The sequence below is a fragment of the Suncus etruscus genome, chromosome 1 (assembly GCF_024139225.1).
Source record: "Suncus etruscus isolate mSunEtr1 chromosome 1, mSunEtr1.pri.cur, whole genome shotgun sequence".
In the NCBI taxonomy this organism is placed as follows: domain Eukaryota; kingdom Metazoa; phylum Chordata; class Mammalia; order Eulipotyphla; family Soricidae; genus Suncus; species Suncus etruscus.
In genome coordinates, this window is record NC_064848.1 from 86316441 (window position 1) to 86335522 (window position 19082).

The 19082-nt window shown below is 37.9% G+C and overlaps 1 pseudogene; it reads right to left on the minus strand.

The window, feature by feature from the left end:
* Window positions 1-17063: 17063 nt before the first annotated feature.
* The window catches only part of LOC126011561 (peroxisome biogenesis factor 2-like), a 5980-nt pseudogene continuing 3961 nt past the window's right edge, over window positions 17064-19082 (minus strand).

Here is a 19082-nt window from a genome sequence, read left to right on the forward strand (position 1 = left end):
AGCACCAGGAGTAAAAAAAAAAATGGTGCAATCTCTATAGATTGCAATATGGAGCTCCTTTTAAAATGAAAATTTTGGGGACAGAGTGATAGCACAGTGAGAGGGTGTTTGCCTTTTTAGGCAGCTGACCCAAGAAAGACCACAGTTTGATCCCCCAGCATCTCATATGGTTCCCCAAGCCAGGAGCGATTTCTCAGCACATAGTCAGGAGTAACCCCTGAGCATCGCCAGGTGAGGCCCCCCCCAAAAAAAAAAAACAAAAAATAAAATAAAATAAAATAAAATGGAATTTCATGGGGGTCTGAGCAATAGTATAGTGGGTAGGATGCTTATCTTGCACATAGCTGACTCCAATTCAATCCCTGACACTATATAGTTTCCCAAGCCTTACCATGAGTGATCCCTGAACACAGAGCCACGAAGAAGCCTTGAGCACCATTGGATGTGGTCCAAAGCCTTCCGAAAATAAATAAAAAAAATAAAAAACAACAATTTCATATACTTCAACAGTGGCACTCCTGAGAATCTATCCATGGCTATGATGTAATTTCAAGGAATATTAACACCTTGTGTTCATTTTCCCTCTGTATTCAATTTCATATTCCTTTGTGAACCTAGTTCAATATTGTGGTTATTGTTGATAAATAACATATAAAATATTGTTTGAATCAACCTAAATATTCATTGACAGATGAATGAATAAAGAAGTTATGAAATATGACTCTGTCATTCAAAAATGTGCAATTTTTTTTGTTTTTGTTTTTGGGCCACACCCGGTAACGCTCAGGGGTTACTCCTGGCTATGTGCTCAGAAGTTGCTCCTGGCTTGGGGGACCATATGGGACACCGGGGGATCGAACCGTGGTTCGTCCAAGGCTAGCGCAGGCACCTTACCTTCAGCGCCACCGCCCGGCCCAAAAATGTGCGTTTTTTATCCAAAATTTTATGGGTAAAATAGATGGACCCAAGATGAGTGTGTTAAGTAAAATGAATAAGGATTCAAAATCAATTATGAGGGCAGAACTTTTTCTGGGACCAATAAGAAAGATCCTAGCCTAGGCTTTGGCCTAGGATTTCTACAAAAACCAAGATCTCTAATCCCAGAGATCAACCGTGATAGAGAAGAACTTCTGGAGCCATAAGGAAAGACTCTATCCTAGGCTTCAACTTAGGGTCTGTGCAAAAACCAAGATCACTAATTACAGAAGAGTGATTACAATGAAAGTAAAGGAGCAGATCTTCTAAAACCATAACAAAAGACTCTGACTCTATCCTGGATTTTGTCCTATGACCTGTTGAAATACCAAAGTCTCTAGCTACAAAGGACTGATTTTGTTATCCACAACTGAGCAGAAAGTTTCCTGGCATCATAAAAGACCTTGGGGTTCGATAATGATGAGCATGTATAGAACCTGTAGATGCTCTCATGACAGTATGCTTCAATGGTGAAGAAACCCTGTTATCACTTAGGCCAAGGGAATTTCCTTTCTCATTTCCCCAATACTTATTGTGCCTATGCAAAAAAAATAAAAAGAAAAACAAACAAACAAACAAACAAACCCAAAAACCCCATAAAATCTTGTCACACCAGCCCTTCATTTTTTTTCTTTTTCCCCTCTTTTTCATTCTCTTTTTTTCCCTTTTCTTTCTTGTGATTATTGTTTTGGTGATTTTTTTGTTTTATTTTGTTTTGTTTTTTCTTTTTTCCTTCTTTTAAATTGTTATTTATTGCCTCTAGATGGATTCCTCCCAGCTTTTTTTTCCTTTCTTTTCTTTTCCCAACAGAACCACAGAGATTGAATCTGTTCTCCCTCTTAAATTGAAGGGAAAAGATAGATGATACCAGGAACAACCAGTCATCTGAACATTGAGTGGAAATAAAAAAATGATCAGACTTAAGTAGAACACCAAAGTCAATGACACCAGAATCAAGACCCAATCTACAACAAGCTATATACAAAGGAGACCTGTTACACTAGCAGTCCATGGTGCAAAGGGTGGAGATATGGGATATATGCTTGGAACAGAAGTGGAGGGGAGGACAACACTGGTGGTGGGAATGGCCCTAATTCATTAAATATTAAATTTAAATTAAATTTTACTGTGAAAGATTTTTGATCACTTTGATCACAATAAAATTATTTAAATAAAACAATTACAAGATGGCTTCATTCAAATGTGAAATATGAATGACTAGATAAAATAAGCTAGTAAACAACAAAATAAAATTAGATTGTGAAAAGTATGATGATCACTTGAGCAAAAAGGGATGGGGAAGGAATGAGAAAAGGGGTTATTTTGGCAACGGTAGTGGTTGCAATTAAATATATATAAACATTAACATATATAAAATGCGTGAAGCTTTGTACTTGAAATTCCATAATATTATAAGCCAATTTTAAGACAAATAAACCAATACTATCCATCAAATGATGTGAATAACACAACCAAAAGACAAGTGGGAGAAAATATTTGCAAGTTATATGTGTAGTAAGGGATTACTATGCAGAAAATATACAAAATACCTACAATTGAACAGCAACAATGACAAATATACAAATTATCAATTTAAAAACAAGATAAGGATTTGATTACATATGTCTTCATAAACAATTTACAAATGTCAAATGATCACATTGATACAATCATGCAATTTGCAGCATCATGTTAATGAAGTAAGCCCAAAAAAGGATAAATAAAGAATGATATCACTTATATGCGGTATTTAAAATGACTGCAATGGTCTAAATGGGAGTTGTTTTGAACTCTCTTGGCCCAAGGAGAAGGAAAGAAACTGAGTGGAAGAGGAGAAACACAAATATGAAAGGATGAAAGCTAGGGGCCAAGTGGTCTCTGGTGCATTGGTAGTGTTAAAAAACGACAGAAACTAAATATCCAAGCCAAAGTCAACAACAATGGAATCAAGAGACCCAAACTTTAACAATCCAAACTTAAAATGCCCTGGCAGGCTAGGGAGTTTGGAGGGGTGGGGGGTTGTATGGGATGCACTTGCGGAGTATTAGTGGAAGGAGGACACTTTAGGTGGGATTGGTCCAGATTCATTGTTTATGTCTCAACTATGAAGAACTTTGTAAATCACAACAGTTTTCAAAAAATAAATAAATGTCAACATCTTAAAAAGTTAGAGAAATACATAAATCAGAATTTCTATGACAAATGATTTTACATACAATATAGTGGGTAGTATACAAAACAGAAAATGACGACCCTGAGGACTTCAAGGGAAACTTCTGTGCCTGTCTGCTTGTGTTTCTGAATATCTGAAGGTCTCCTCAGAGGCCTAGGGAGCGCACCCCCCAAAAACTGTCAACTAGAAGCAGCAGAAGAGCGTGGCCGCTTCTCTTCACTTCGCGGCCGTGCACTCTTTCTAACCAATGAACCCCAACACAACACGCAGGAAAAACCACACTACAAGTGTGACAATGGGGAAACCTCGCAGGCAAACACCATGCACAGAGAATAAAGACGAAAGCTCAAATGACCTAATAAATTCCAACCACCTGATTAACCTCTCAGATAAGGAACTTAAAATAGCAATATGGAAGATGTTTAAAGAACTCAAAGAAAGCATAGATCTTTCTGAACAGAACACAAAGACAGAAATCAGAAAACTCCAAACTAAAATAACAGATCTGAAAAACATGGTAACTCCAACTGAAAACCTCAATGGATGGCCTCGCCAGCAGGGTAATAGCAGCTGAGGAGAGAATTGGGAGTACTGAAAGATGTAATGCAGAAAAACTCACACAACAGAAGAAATTTGAAAAGAACCTTAAGACAAACGAACAGGCAATGGAAAAATTACTCAAGGAGTGCAAAAAGATGAAAAATAGAAGTCTTTGATAAACTCAAAAGAAACAACATAAGAATCATTGAAGTCCCAGAAACCCAAGTAGATCTCCAGGAAGAATAAACTGTCAAAGACATCATCAAAGAGATACTCCCAGAGTTAAAGACTACATGCAATCAAATCCTACATGCACAAAGAGTACCAGCTAAAAGAGACCCAAAGAAAAACACCCCAAGACACATCCTTGTTACAATGACAAATCCCACAGATAGAGATAGAATACTGAAAGCAGCAAGAACAAAAAGGAAATTACATTCAAAGGAGCTTCCCTAAGACTTACAGCAGACATGTCACAAGGAACTCTCAAGGCCAGAAGACAGTGGTGGGATATTGTGACGAGACTGAATAAAATGAATGCATCACAGAGAATACTGCACCCAGCCCGACTCACGTTCAGGTTTGAAGGAAGAATACATAGCTTCATGGATAAACAACAGGTCAGAAACTTCCAGATGATAAACCAGCCTTAAAGGAAAAACTGGCAGGTCTACTCTAAGACAAGAGAGACCAACAAACACAGCAAACATATCTACAAAGATGACATTAAATCCTATGACAATCATCTCCCTCAATGTCAATGGACTAAATTCACCAATTAAAAAACAGAGTGGCAAAATGGGTCAAAAAGATGAATCCAACCTTCTGCTGCCTACAAGAAACACATCTGAATAGTCAGAACAAATATAGACTCAAAATCAAAGGCTGGAGGAAAATCATCCAAGCAAACAACACCCTCAAAAAAGCTGGGGTGGCCATATTAATATCTGATGACACCAACTTTATACTCAGAAAAAGTGGTAAGGGACAAAGATGGGACACTATGTACTGATCAAGAGATATGTGCCACAGTAAGAAATCAGACTATTAAATATATATGCACCCAATGAGAGACCAGCAAATTATCTAATACAATTACTGACAATTCTGAAAGAAGATAATCAATAATAACACAATAATTGTGGGAAACCTCAACACGACCCTATAAAAACTTGATAGGTCAACCAGACTGAAACCCAACAAAAACATACTAGCCCTGATAAGAGTAATGGAAGAAAGAGGACTAGTAGATATATATAGGATACTCCATCCCAAAAACCTGTATACACATTTTTCTCCAATGTACATGGGTCATTCTCCAGAATAGACTACATGCTGACACATAAAACATAACTCCATAAAATCAAGAGGGTAGAAATCTTGCAGGGCTATCTTTGCTGACCCACAAGGCTCTGAAATTAGATGTGAACTACAAAGCCACACAGAAGAAAAAACTTTAACAATTGGAAATTAAACACCCTGCTACTGAACAGCCAGTGGGTCCAAGATGAAATCAAAAAGGAAATCAAAACTTTCCTGGAAACAAATGATAATGAAGACACAAACTGCCAGAATTTAAGGGACACAGCAAAAGCGATCCTGAGAGGAAAATTTATAATTCTACAAGCACACATCAGGAAGGAAGAAGGGGGGCATACCTGAATAACTTAATGACGCAGCTCAAAAAAATAAAAAACGACCAACAAAAGGAACCAAAAATAGGGAGACAGAAGGAAATAAAGCTGAAAGCAGAACTCTATGAAGTGGAAAACCAAAAAAAAACAATTAGAAAGGTCAACTAAAGCTGAAGTTGGTTCTTTGAAAAAAAAAATAAACAAGATTGATAGACCATTGGCAAAATTCACAAGGAGAGAGACACCTGATAACCCGTACTAGAAATGAAAAGGGGGAGATCATTACAGATATTGCAGAGATTCAAAGGGTAATCAGAGTCTACTTTGAGAAACTTTATGCCACCAAACATGAGACCTTCCACATTTAAGTAAGGAGGATGTAGCATATCTAAACAACCCCATCACTACTGAGAAAATTGAAACTGTAATCAAACATCTACCCAAAAAGAAAAGCCCAGTTTAGATAGATTTCCTAATGAATTTTTTCAAATCTTTCAAGAGGAGCTACTACCAATATTAGCCAGGCTCTTCAATGAAATTGAAAAAACAGGAAACACCCCCAAACAGCTTTTATGTAGCCAACATCACCTTGATACCAAAACCAGACAGAGATTCTGCCAAAAAAGAAAATTACAGACCAATATCCCTGATGAATGCTGATGCAAAGATCTTCAACAAAATCCTGGCAAATAGGATCCAATGCATCATCAAGAAGATCATACACTACGACCAAGTAGATTTTATTCCTAGGAATGCAAGTATGGTTTAACATCCGTAAATCTATCAACATCATACACAACATCAACAACAAGGAAAATAAAGATCACATGATCATATCAATAGACGCAGAGAAAGCATTTAATAAGGTCCAACACCCATTCTTGATCCAAACTCTCAGCAAGATGGGAATGGAAGGAACCTTTCTCAATCTAGTTGAAGCCATCTACCACAGCCAGTGGCAAATATTATCCTCAATGTAGAAAAAGTAAAAGCCTTTCTTCTAAATTCTGGTACAAGTCAAGGCTGTCCGCTCTCACCACTCCTCTTCAACATAGTACTGGAAGTTCTTGCTATAGCGATCAGCAAGAAAAGATATCAAGGGAATCCAGATAGGAAAGGAAGAAGTCAAGCTCTCACTGTTTGCAGATGACATGATACTCTACTTAGAAAACCCCAAAAGACTCTACCAAAAAGCTTCTAGAAACAATAGACTCATATAGCAAGGTGGCAGGCTACAAAATTAACACACAGAAATCAATGGCCTTTTAATACACCAATAATGATAGGGAAGAGAAGGAAGTCAAGAAGGCAATCCCATTCACATTAGTGCCACACAAACTCAAATATCTTGGAGTCAACTTGACCAGAGACGTGAAGGACCTATACAAAGAAAACTATAAAGCCCTGCTCCAAGAAATAAGAGAGGACACACGGAAATGGAAACACATACCCTGCTCATGGATTGGCAGGATTAACATCATTAAAATGGCAATACTCCCCAAAGCATTGTACAGATTTAATGTGATCCCTTTAAAAAATACCCATGATATTCTTCAAAGAAATGGATCAAACACTTATGAAGCTCATCTGGAACAATGAACACCCTCAAATAGCTAAAGCACTCCTAGGGAAAAGGGAAAACGGGGGGCATTTACTTCCCCAACTTTAAAATGTAACTACAAAGCAATAGATACCAAAACAGCATGGTTTTTGGAATAAAAACAGACCCTCAGATCAGTGGGAATAGGCTTGAGTTCTCAGACATTGTCCCCCCAGACATACAATTACCTTAATTTTTGACAAAGGAGCAAGAAATTCTAAGTGGAGCAGGGGAAAACCTCTTCAACAAATGGTCCTGGCAGAACTGGTTAGCCACTTGCAAAAAAGCGAACATAGACCCCCAATTAACATCATGTATGAAGGTAAAATCCAAATGGATTAAAGACCTTGATATTAGACCGATGCATAAGGTATATAGAACAACATGTCAGTAAAACACTCCATGACATTGAGACTAAAGGCATCTTCAAGGAGGAAACTGCACTTTCCAAACCAGTGGAAGCAGAGATCAACAGATGGGAATACATTAAACTGAGAAGCTTCTGCACCTCAAAAGAAATAGTGCCCAGGATACAAGAATCACCCACCGAGTGGGAGAAACTATTCACCCAACACCCATCAGATAAGGGGCTAATCTCCAAAATATACAAGGCACTGACAGAACTTTACAAGAAAAGAACATCTAATCCCATCAAAAAATTGGGGAGAAGAAATGAACAGACGCTTTGATAAAAAAGAAAATACAAATGGCCAAAAGGCACATGAAAAAATTCTCCTAGTCACTAATCATCAGGGAGATGCAAATCAAAACAACTATGAGATACCACCTCACACCACAGAGATTGGCGCACATCACAAAGAATGAGAACAAGCAGTGCTGGAGGGGATGTGGAGAGACAGGAACTCATATTCACTGCTGGTGGGAATGCCATCTAGTCCAACTGCTATGGAAAGCGATATGTAGATTCCTCCAAAATCTGGAAATTGAGCTCCCATTCGACCCCAGCTATTTCACTTCTAGGGATATACCCTAAGAACACAAGAATACAATACAAAAACCCCTTCCTCACACCTATATTCATTGCAGCACTAATCACAATAGCCAGGCTCTGGAAACAACCAATATGCCCTTCAACAGGACGAATGGCTAAAATACATGGAATCTATCATGCTGAGTGAAATAAGTCAGAGGGGAGAGAGAGACACACACAGAATAGTCTCACTCATCTATGAGTTTTAAGAAAAATAAAAGTCATTTTTGCAACAATCCTCAGAGACAAGTTCCAGGAGGGCTGGAACTTCCAGCTTACTTCATGAAGCCTCACCACAAAAGAGTGTTGAGTACAGTTATAGAAATAACTACACAGAGAACTACCACAATCATGTAAATGAATGAGGGAACTGGAAAGCCTGTCTGGGAGTACAGGTGGGGGTGGGGCAGAATGGAGGGAGATTTGGAACATTGGTTGTGGGAATGTTGCACTGGTGAAGGGGGTGTTCTTTACATGACTGAAACCTAATTACAATCATATATGCAATCAAGATGTTTAAATAAAGGGAAAAAGGGCCGGGCGGTGGCGCTAGAGGTAAGGGTGCCTGCCTGCCTGCGCTAACCTTGGACGGACCACGTTCGATCCCCCCTGGCATCCCATAAGGTCTCCTAAGCCAGGAGCAACTTCTGAGCGCATAGCCAGGAGTAACCCCTGAGCGTTACCAGGGGTGTGGCCCCAAAAACCAAAAAAAAAAAAATAAATAAAAATAAAGGAAAAAATGTATGCACATTTAATTTAATATGCATGTACATGGAAATGTAAAAAATACTATGCCTGTAATGTTTAAGAAGGTACATAAATTTTATGGCTTTAATTGCTTTGTGTGTGCTGCTAAGAAATATTATAATGTATTACAATCTGGGGACTTGAGGGATAAAGTAATTGTATATGGGTTTCTGTTTTATTTATCTTAATGTTCTTTGGCTGAAAGTTCAAAAATAAGATATCAGCAGGGGACTTCTGAGAATTCTATTTATGGGGGATTGTCCTTCCACTGTAACGTTTTTTTAATGGTTTTTGGGCCACACCCAGTGACGCTCAGGGGTTTCTCTTTGGCTTTGCGCTCAGAATCACTCCTGGCTTGGGGGACCATATGGGATGCGGGGGGATCGAACAGCGGTAAATCCTAGGCTAGCGCTGTAAGGCAGACACCTTATCTCGAGCGCCACCCTACGCCGGCCCCCCTTCCACTGTAACTTTACTTTGTCCTCTTTCTTTTGCATCTTTGTTCTCATAATTAAAAATTTAAAAAATGTAAAAAAATAAATAAAAGATGGAAGGGAACGAAAAGAGGAAAAGTGAAGGAAAATATTTAAATGCTGCAAAAAAAAAAAAAAAGAAAGTGACATTATTGGTCAAGATGTGGGGTAATTGGAAGTAATATTTATGTTCTTAGTGGAATTGAGAAATGAATCAGCCTAAATAGCTTACCAGAAAATTATGGTTCTAGCTTCTCTTGAACTTCCTTTGTAGTTCCTCTGGAAAGTAGTGATAACGGAAGAAACTTTAGAGCTTTGGGAGAAAAAAAATAAAGGTAATAAAAAATACTGATAAATATAATTGACTAATTATCTTTGGTTTTTTAAATTATGTTTGATTCTGAAGTACTACCTGATGTTGTTTTAGAATCATGTATTGTGACTATTTAAGATCATTATATTATACATAAAGAGAGTATGGAATATAAAGCTAAAGTAAGATCCTTAAACTTAAAATTCACCTAGAACCATTAGATTGTCATAAGTTTCTATACATATTATGCAGCTATTAGAGAAATCAGTGAAAAGAGTCACACACATAGTAATACAGGACTTTAATAACAAAATATATTTCAGGGGAGATTGGAAGCAATAGTATAGTGAGAAGGGGTGCTTGGGTGCTTGCCTTGTATGCAGGCTGACCAAGGATCAATACCTCTTAGTATTCTATATGACACCCCTCAGCCACTCTTGAGTGCAGGATCCACAAGTAATCCCTGAACACAGCCATGTGTTCAACACAAACAGAACAGAACAAACAAAACAAAACAAAAAATTATACAGACTCTAGTGAGATAGTATAAGTAATAAGATGCTTGCTTTTACTTGTGGCTGACCCAATTTTAATACCTAGCATAACATATAATACCTCTAGCTCCATTGAAGAGTGATCTCTGAGCAAACAAATAAAACAAATAAAAAGTAGACAAACAAACCCCAAACAAAAAGTAAACAAAAGTGAAATAGAGAAAAACATTTTAGGGTCTCTAAAAGAACAAATAGAAACAAAAAATAAAATGGTAAGTGTAAGCCTAACATTACCATAATTAAATCGATATAAATGCTCTAAAACAAAAATTTAAAGACAGATAATAGAGTACATTAAGAGCATGTACTCAACCATTCCCTATTTATGAGGTATTCACTTGAAATAAAAAATATACACAATACAAATATTAGTTATAAAATAGGAAATGACTGTGTTAATGTCTTAAAATAACCTTAATTCTAACCTCAAAAGAATTACATAACTTTTTGAAAGTGAATAATAAACCCAAACAGGGGCTGGGAGAGATAGCATGGAGGTAGGGGGCATTTGCCTTTCATGCAGAAGGTCAATCGGTTTCAAGCATCTCGGCATAGCCATATGGTCCCCCGTGCCTGCCAGGAGCAATTTCTGAGCATGGAACTGGAGTAACCCCTGGGTGCTGCCAGGTGTGACCCAAAAACCACACGACAAAAATATTAAATAATTAAAAAATAAACCCAAGAAAAATGAAAGAAATAATAAAAGGCAGTGATAAAATAAGATTGAGTAAAAGTGGGTAAAATCAAGAAAACAATTGCTTAAAAGCCATTGCTTGAAAAGATGGCTAAAAACTGATGTTTGTCATTTAGCAAAAAGTGAAAATAATGGAAAAAGAAAAGACACAAGTTACTATGACAGATGAAAGATCAGATAATCCAGATCAAAGATGAAATAGTGGGATATCAAATTAGATTCTTTATAGACATCAAAAGGAAACATGAACAACTTCATACATGTAATTTACAATTTCCCCATTTCACTGGGCATATTTCTCTTGAGGTCTCCTGAAATTTCCATGATTTTCTAGCACCTATCAGCTTTACAAATTTATTCCATGTCTTCTCAGTCAAACTCTTAAATTAGATGAGACTTTTTAAAATTATATGGATTATTTGAGTATTATATATTATAAACATATAAAAATTAAGGCAGTGTCACATGAGGAATTGGGTGGAATGGCAAATTGGGGGCGTGTATGTTTGGGTAGCACCTGGACAAATAAGTATGAAATTGACTTTTTTTCTTTATTTAAAGACACCGTGATTACAAACTTAAATTGGTAGTTGGGTTTCAGTCATAACAAGAACACCTCCCTTCATACGTGCAACCTTCCATAACCAATGCCCCCATCTTTTCCCTCCCCCACCCCAGCCTGTATTCGAGACAGGCTTTCTACATCTCCCTCACTCACTGACATTATGATAGTTTCTCACGTAGTTATTTTTCTAACTGCACTCACCCACTTTTTGGGTGGTGAACTTCATAATCTTGAGCCCTCATCTCTGAGATTATTTCAATGTCTTTAATTTGTCTTAAAAATTCATAGATGAGTGAGACTATTCTGTGTGTCCTTCTCCTCTCTCCCTCTGACTAATTTCACTCAGCATAATACATTTCATGTACATTTATGTATAGGGAAAATTAGAAATGGACAATTTTTTTCTTTTGGTTTTTTGGACCACACCCGGTGGACACTCAGGGATTACTCCTGGCTATGTCTCAGAATCGCTCTCCTTGGCTTGGGGGGACCATCTGGGGATGCCAGTGATAGAACCAGTCCATCCTGGATCAGCCAGAGCAAGGCAAACATCCTACTGCTGCACAATCACGCAGGTCCTAGGAATGACTTTGACTATTTTCTCTACTACATTATGTGTCCCTCAGATAGGACTCCACAACTTTTTTCTTGCTCATTTTGGTTTCCTAATTCTGTCAGAATCTTGTTAACTGTGCCTTTCAAAATTACTTTATAAAAATTAGCTGAAGATGACACTCTTGGGGAATTTAGAACCTGTGGTTTTCCCATTTATGTCACTGTTTATAGGTGTTTCACACCGTAATCAATTTTTTTATAGCCTCCCTGTTTTAAAAGTGTTTAGTCATTTAGAAACGTATATAAATCACATATATAAAAATCCTTACATAATTAAGGGCAAAGTTAAATATAAGTAGTGGGGAGACATGTGTACCCAGTGGTAGAAAAGTTAATGCCCAACACATTGCCTTTTACTTTTTACATTCTTGCATAGAACTGGTTTTTTGAATTTGTTTGTTTGTTTGTTTGTTTTGTTTTTGATCACACCTGGCAGCACTCAGGGGCTTACTTCTGGCTAGAAATGGATAATAATCACATATATTGAACAATCTTACATAATTAAGGCAAAGTTAAATTTAAGTAGTGGGAGGACATGGAGAAAAGTAAATTGCTCCAACACATTGCCTTTACTTTCACATTCTTGCATAGAACTGGGTTTGAATTTTTTTTTTTTTTGATCACACCTGGCAGGCTCTCAGGGTTTACTTCTGGCTCTATGCTCAGGAAATCGCTCCTGGTAGGCTCAGGGGACCATATAGGATGCTGGGATTCGAACCATCGACCTGCATGCAAGGCAAATGTCCTACCTCTCTGGGCACCTTGGTTTGAAATTTTGTTGATTCTGAACTTCCTACTAACAGTTTTTGAGAAAGTAATTTGTAACAGGGATGTAGCATATTAGTTAAAATTGATGGGTTTTAAAGATTTTTGTTTTGTTTTGTTTTTTTGGGCTACACCCCGGCGGTGCTCAGGGTTACTCCTGGCTGTCTGCTCAGAAATAGCTCCTGGCAGGCATCGGGGGACCATATGGGACACCGGATTCGAACCAACCACCTTTTGGTCCTGGATCGGCTGCTTGCAAGGCAAACACTGCTGTGCTATCTTCTGGGGCCCTTAGCGGTTTTTTTTTTTTTTTTTTAAGGAAGTGGGCCATTAGACACTTGCTCAAAACTGTTCTTACCTTTCTGTCCCTCCTTGTAGATATTTCCCCTTTCTTTGGAGAGGAAAACAGATATAAACCTAGGAGGGAAAATATTTGGAATTAATTCAAGACTTTCTGAAGGTAATTTGACCTATTTTGGTCTCTACCTGGTCTCTCTAAATATTACTTGACAGTAATATCTGAGAAGCTATTAAGTTTCTTTTTTTGGAGTAGAACAGTGGAAGAGACCTTTAAATTACATAGGCACAACTTAAAGTGAATACTATTATGTTCTTTCTGAAGATGATGTATAATGCTTGGGGAATTTCATCAATGAAAGTGTTTCTAATTTCAATTGTAGCTTTATCAATTAAAATAAAGCAGACTCCTGTCACAATAATAGTCCTAAGAAGTGTATATCTTAAATGATTATTTATTCTTTAAATTTTTGGGTATAATTCAAATTTCCATGGAAAAGTAGATTTCAACAACATGTTGCTAGTTAAAAATACTACCAGTAGTAAATCATGAGTGTTAATAGTGTATGCACTTACCGAGATTAGCTTTCCGTTTTCTTTCTCAGGTTATATCAAATGAGAAAGGAACCATGCAGGTCGTTTGCAGGCAACCTCTAAAGTCGTCCTTCCTATGATGAGAGAGAATATTTGCTTCATTTCAGTGTTCTTGAAACTCGAGGCATCTGAGTTCCAAGGGTTTGAGCCTCAGCAGAGTAAGGTGTGGTATTTTGTTTCTGGGTGTGGCTGGACTAGCAGATGAGGAAGAGGAGGGGCTGCTCAAGGCAGGAAGGGGAGCCTAACCCGACTTCATTTGTCCTTGGGTTTCGTTTCTCTAGAGGAGAATTGACGGAAGTCCTCCTGAAGATGCTGTTTTAATGAGCCATCGCTCTGCCACCTTCTGGACGGTTTGATTAAAGCCCAAAGGTTTTTAAATCTTTCCTTGAGAGTGCTTGGGGCTGTCGAAACTTTGCTGCCTTGATCACAGACTCAGAGTCCTGAAAGGCTCCAAGGCCAATACCTGCTTTCACTGTGACTGGGGGGAGTGGGTGGAGCTTCCAGGGGGGAAATCGTGGGCTGCATTTTACTGGGTGAACAAAGCAGTCGTGACGCATCTCGCTTTTTCTGGTAATGTTTGTCTTTTTCCTGGACTTGAGAGCAACTGGTTTTGAACTCCCTTCCAGGCTGAAGGAACTTATTTTTGTTTCGTTGTTTTGTTTTGGGGCCACACTTGCATTCATGAATCACTCCTGCGGGCTCAGGGGACCATTTGAGATGACTGAGGATCAAAGCAGGCCGCTGCCATTCAAATCAAACTTCCTACCCGCCGTAACCCGCTCCATTTTCAAGACCAGGATACAGACCTGAACCGACAGTGACAAAAATAACTAACTTAAAAAAAAAGGTAACACTGGGGCCAGAGCGATCGCACAGTGGGTAAGGACATTTGTCTCGCCGGGTGGTCGACTGAGTTCGATCCTCCACATCCATTTGATTCCCCAGCATCCCATATGAGCCTACCCATTGATTTCTGGGACAGAGCTGGGAGTAACCCCTGAGCACTACCAGGAGGGACGGACCAGAAATAAACAAACAAAAATTAACAATTAAAAATACGTCTCAATGATCTTTAGTTTCCTTCTTTCACTACTGACTCACACTGGTTTTAAGACTTTTTGTTTGAGGGGACGACAGTTGGGTGCTAAGGGATTACTACTGGCTCTGTGCTCAGGGATCACCGCTGGTGAGCTTGGGAAATTCATGTGAGGATGCTGGAGGATCTAACATGGGGGCTGATTGCAGAGGCAAATGCACTACTCTGGCACTAGGGCTCCAGCCCCAAAGGTTTTTTTGGTTTTTGTTTTTGAAAGAAGTTTTATAGGTCATTTACTCTGCTTTGTATCTGGGCTTCTATTAATTTTCTATTCATACACAGATCCTCTGAGGTAGATGCTACTGTAAGTCATCTCCATTTTTACTGCTAAAAGAAGACTGTGGTACAGAGAGATTAATGTTTTCTCAAGTGTTGTATCTATACATATATTTTTTCACAATCCAATAATTCTATTATTTTTGGTTTCTCTGGGAGAACAATACTATCCAGTTACAAAAGTTAAGCCCTGGAGCTGGGATGATAGCACTTTAGCCTTGTATGTGGCTGACTGGAGTTTGATCCCCAGCACCGCAATTAATCCCCAAGCCTGCCAGCAGTAATTTCTGAATGCAGAGCCAGGAGTGACCCCTGATTGGTTGCTGGGATAGCTCCCCCCCAAAAAGGAGTAATTTCTGCTTATCTTTTTCATAGTGGATTTTATTCACTGGCTTTACTAGCTGCTTCAGACTCCCAATAAGAATAGGTCCCAGATCTCCAGCCTAAACAGCCCCTTTCTCCCTTGTGTGTCACTTTCATGCATGTTGCATCTCTGATACCCCCACAGTCGGCATATTTCCAATATTTATCCCAGATTATTGCATTCTGGAAGGGGGTGGCTCTTACTGTCCTTATTTCCCCTTGGAAATCTTAATACTACAGATATACTGTATAACTATTTATGTAAAGTTTTGCCTTTATAATAAAAAACATCACATGTCACAAAGAACAAGAACAACCCAGTGCTGGCACAGATTTCAGATGAGGGGAGAAAAGGACTCTCATTCACTGCTGGTGAGAATATAGATTTGTACAACTTTTTGAAAAACAAATGTATATTTCTATAAAAAAAAAACCACCGTAGAAAATTGAACTTTCATATGATCCAGCAATATCACATCTAGGGATATATCCTAGGAACCCAAAAAAACACATGCAGAAAAGCCCTCTGCATTCCTCTGTTCATTGCAGTCACTATTTACAATAGCTAAAATCTGGGAAACAACTCAAGTGCCTGACACAGATGAGTGGCTAAGGCAACTGTGGTACATCTACACAATGAATATTATGCAGCTGTTAGGAAAAATGAAATAATAAAATTTGCTTATATATAGTTTGGATATGGAGATTATTATTCTGAGTGAAATGAGGTCTGAGGGGAGAGGGATAGACAAAGAATAATTTCACTTATTTGTGGGATAGTAGGGAAAAAAATAGATAGTATGTTAATATTATCTAGATACAATAATAATATCATTATAGTATTAACATATAATGAGATATAGATATAAATACAATATAATAAGTATATATTAGTATATAATAATAATAATGACATAATATGATAATAATATCCAGAGACAATAGGGATGAGGCCAGGAAGACCAGTTATGGTAGGAAGCTTTCCACAAAGAGCGGTGAGTATAGTTAGGGTAGAGAGGGATCCATTATGACACTCTGGACAAGAACTGGGTGCTAAAAGGGGGATAAAGTGACATTCATTAACAATAGTGAAAACTACAGTGTAAAAAAGAAGGGAGAGAAGTAAATGTCTACCCTAGCAGCAGGCAGGATGGGGGTGTGGAGGAGGGACACTGGGGACGTTGGTGGCAGGAAAAGTGCACTGGTGAAGGGAGGTGTACATTCCATGATAAAAACTCAATGATCAAGATTTTTGTAACTACTGTACTTAAATAAAAATTTTGTAAAAACCACATCATATGCCATTGAGGGAATGGCAGATTACAATGATGACTTTCTTATACAGACCTAATTACAGTGGCTCAAATCCATAACATTGACACCAAATGTTAATGTAGATGTGAAGCAGTAGGGGCCGGCAAGATGGTGCTAGAAGTAAGGTGTCTGCCTTGCAAGCGCTAGCCAAAGAAGGACCCTGGTTCGATCCCACGGCGTCCCATATGGTTCCCCACAAGCCAGGGGCAATTTCTGAGCGCTTAGCCAGGAGTAACTCCTGAGTATCAAATGGGTGTGGCACAAAAAAAAAACAAAAAACAAACATTTCTTGGAGAATTTTCAAGTCTGGACCAATAAAATTAAGTTAATATTTTAGAATTATGCGGAACTCACAAATAATGATTATGTTATCTGGTTTCTTCCTTTCTAGCTAAACCTACCATAAGTGTTTAAGGTAAAGAACAAGGCAATATCAAAGGCTTAAACATAATAATATAGTTTTCCCCAGGGAAACATTTATTGTCTAAAAAGCACCCACATTTGACATCTCAATTCTGATTTCAATGCTGTACACTTTGCATCTCTATGCTGCACATAGAACAAGTCAAGTTGATACCAAATAAAAATTTACTCTTAACTCAAAAGTAACAGAAAACATGCTCACAGCCTATGATGTGAGGCATTATGGTTCACTCAACACACAAAGAACATTCTTTGTCACTGATAACTAATGTATTGTCACTATTAGGAGCAGCCATAATAGGGATATACTATGATGATAATTTGGCTTTCAAATTCTGGATATTGAAAAGGGTAAGAGAAAAATCAGAAACGCAGTAGAGCCTTGCCAGAGAAGTCCCTATTCATATACTCAAAGCCAAATTCACATATACTCTGGTGGGGGGTGGCTTGTACAACACAGAAGGAATACCTGGGAGATGAAAGTGGTGAACTTGCCTCTTTGAGGTAAACTCAAGAAGTTAATTAACCCACCTAACTTCAAAAGTCCAACTTTAAAATTTAGACATTGCTTAATTTTCCCAAAAGATGCTAATTGTTATTTCTGAAACAGATCATAGAAGTGTATCTCTAACCTGTCCCCCTAGTCATACATATGTCACATCAAAGCTTTTTATTCTTACTTGGTGGCTGGTACTTTGAGAAAAGAAATCATTTTGAAGTATATATTCAAAAATGACTATCCTACAATGATATTTTTACATTAAACCATGAATCTCTGCAAGAAAAGTCACATGAATGCTTTCACTTCTGGCATAATTCAGACTAACAGTTCTGGCTTAAATTCATAAAAACGTTGAGTAAACTGGGACCAAATTAGCTACTTCAGGGCTTTGTTTAGTTAAAGTGCATCCAATTGAATTATTCTTAGCATTCTGTCTGTCCTCTTCAAATTCTTTTCTCTAAAAGACTTCTTTCAAGATCTCTTTAAGTGCCTACTGCATTCTTAGATGAGTTTCCCTTTTTCCCGATAATTCCTTCAAGAGTTTATAAGTGTATGGTTATGGCAGTAGTGATTTTTGCTGCAAGTTCTGTAAAATCCCTGCTTTATATTATCCAGGAGCTTAGAATATGTGAAAACCTCATGCTACAATTAACTTATCCTCAAACATTTCCCAGGATGCAAGATATTCTAGCACCATTTGGCTTACTCAGTTTATAAATTCAAAAACTGATTTGTACTTAATTTCAAAAGCTCCTCATTTTCCCTTGAGAACCGACCAGAGCAACTCCAGTCCAGAGTCAGGAACCCTATGAGCATCATTGGGTGTGGTTCCAAATAAGAGGTTTTTTTTTTAAATTTTTTAAATAAATCAATATATAAAAAGTTGCAAGCAAGAATAAATACAAACAAAAGATGCATGGATACAATCCATGCTCCATTTCACAGTTTGCCAATAAACATATATATTTTGGGCTTGTGTAGTATGGAATAGGGATTGCTCAAGAATAGAAGAATGCGTGTTCTATACTATTATTTGTTTCTTTTTTTTTTTACTCTTATATCAAGCTTTAAGTTGCTTTCTTGTCAACGATTATATAGCTCAATATTTACTAAGTTGTAAAGGATGGAGGACATATGCCCATGAATACATTGGGTGTGTAGCTACTTGGCAGAACCTGAGACAGTAAGACACATGGACTCCAGAGAGCTAAATAAAATAGCACATGTGGCTTCTAATAACAGAAATGTGTTCACCAAATCATATAAAATGAATACTCCCCAGAAATATATAGAAATATCGGTGGCAAGAACATTGAGAAGGAATATACATCCTGATGACAAAATCAAAAATCTATAATAGCTAAGTCATACTATGAGGAGATAAAAATAAATTTTTTTTTTTGGATTTTGGGGTCACTCCCAGAAGCGCTCAGGAGTTTACTCCTGGCTCTACACTCAGAAATCGCTCCTGGCAGGCTCAGGGGACCATATGGGATGCCAGGATTCAAGACTACTGGCCTTCTGCATGCAAGGCAAACGGCCTTACCTCCATGCTATCTCTCCGGGCCCAAATTATTC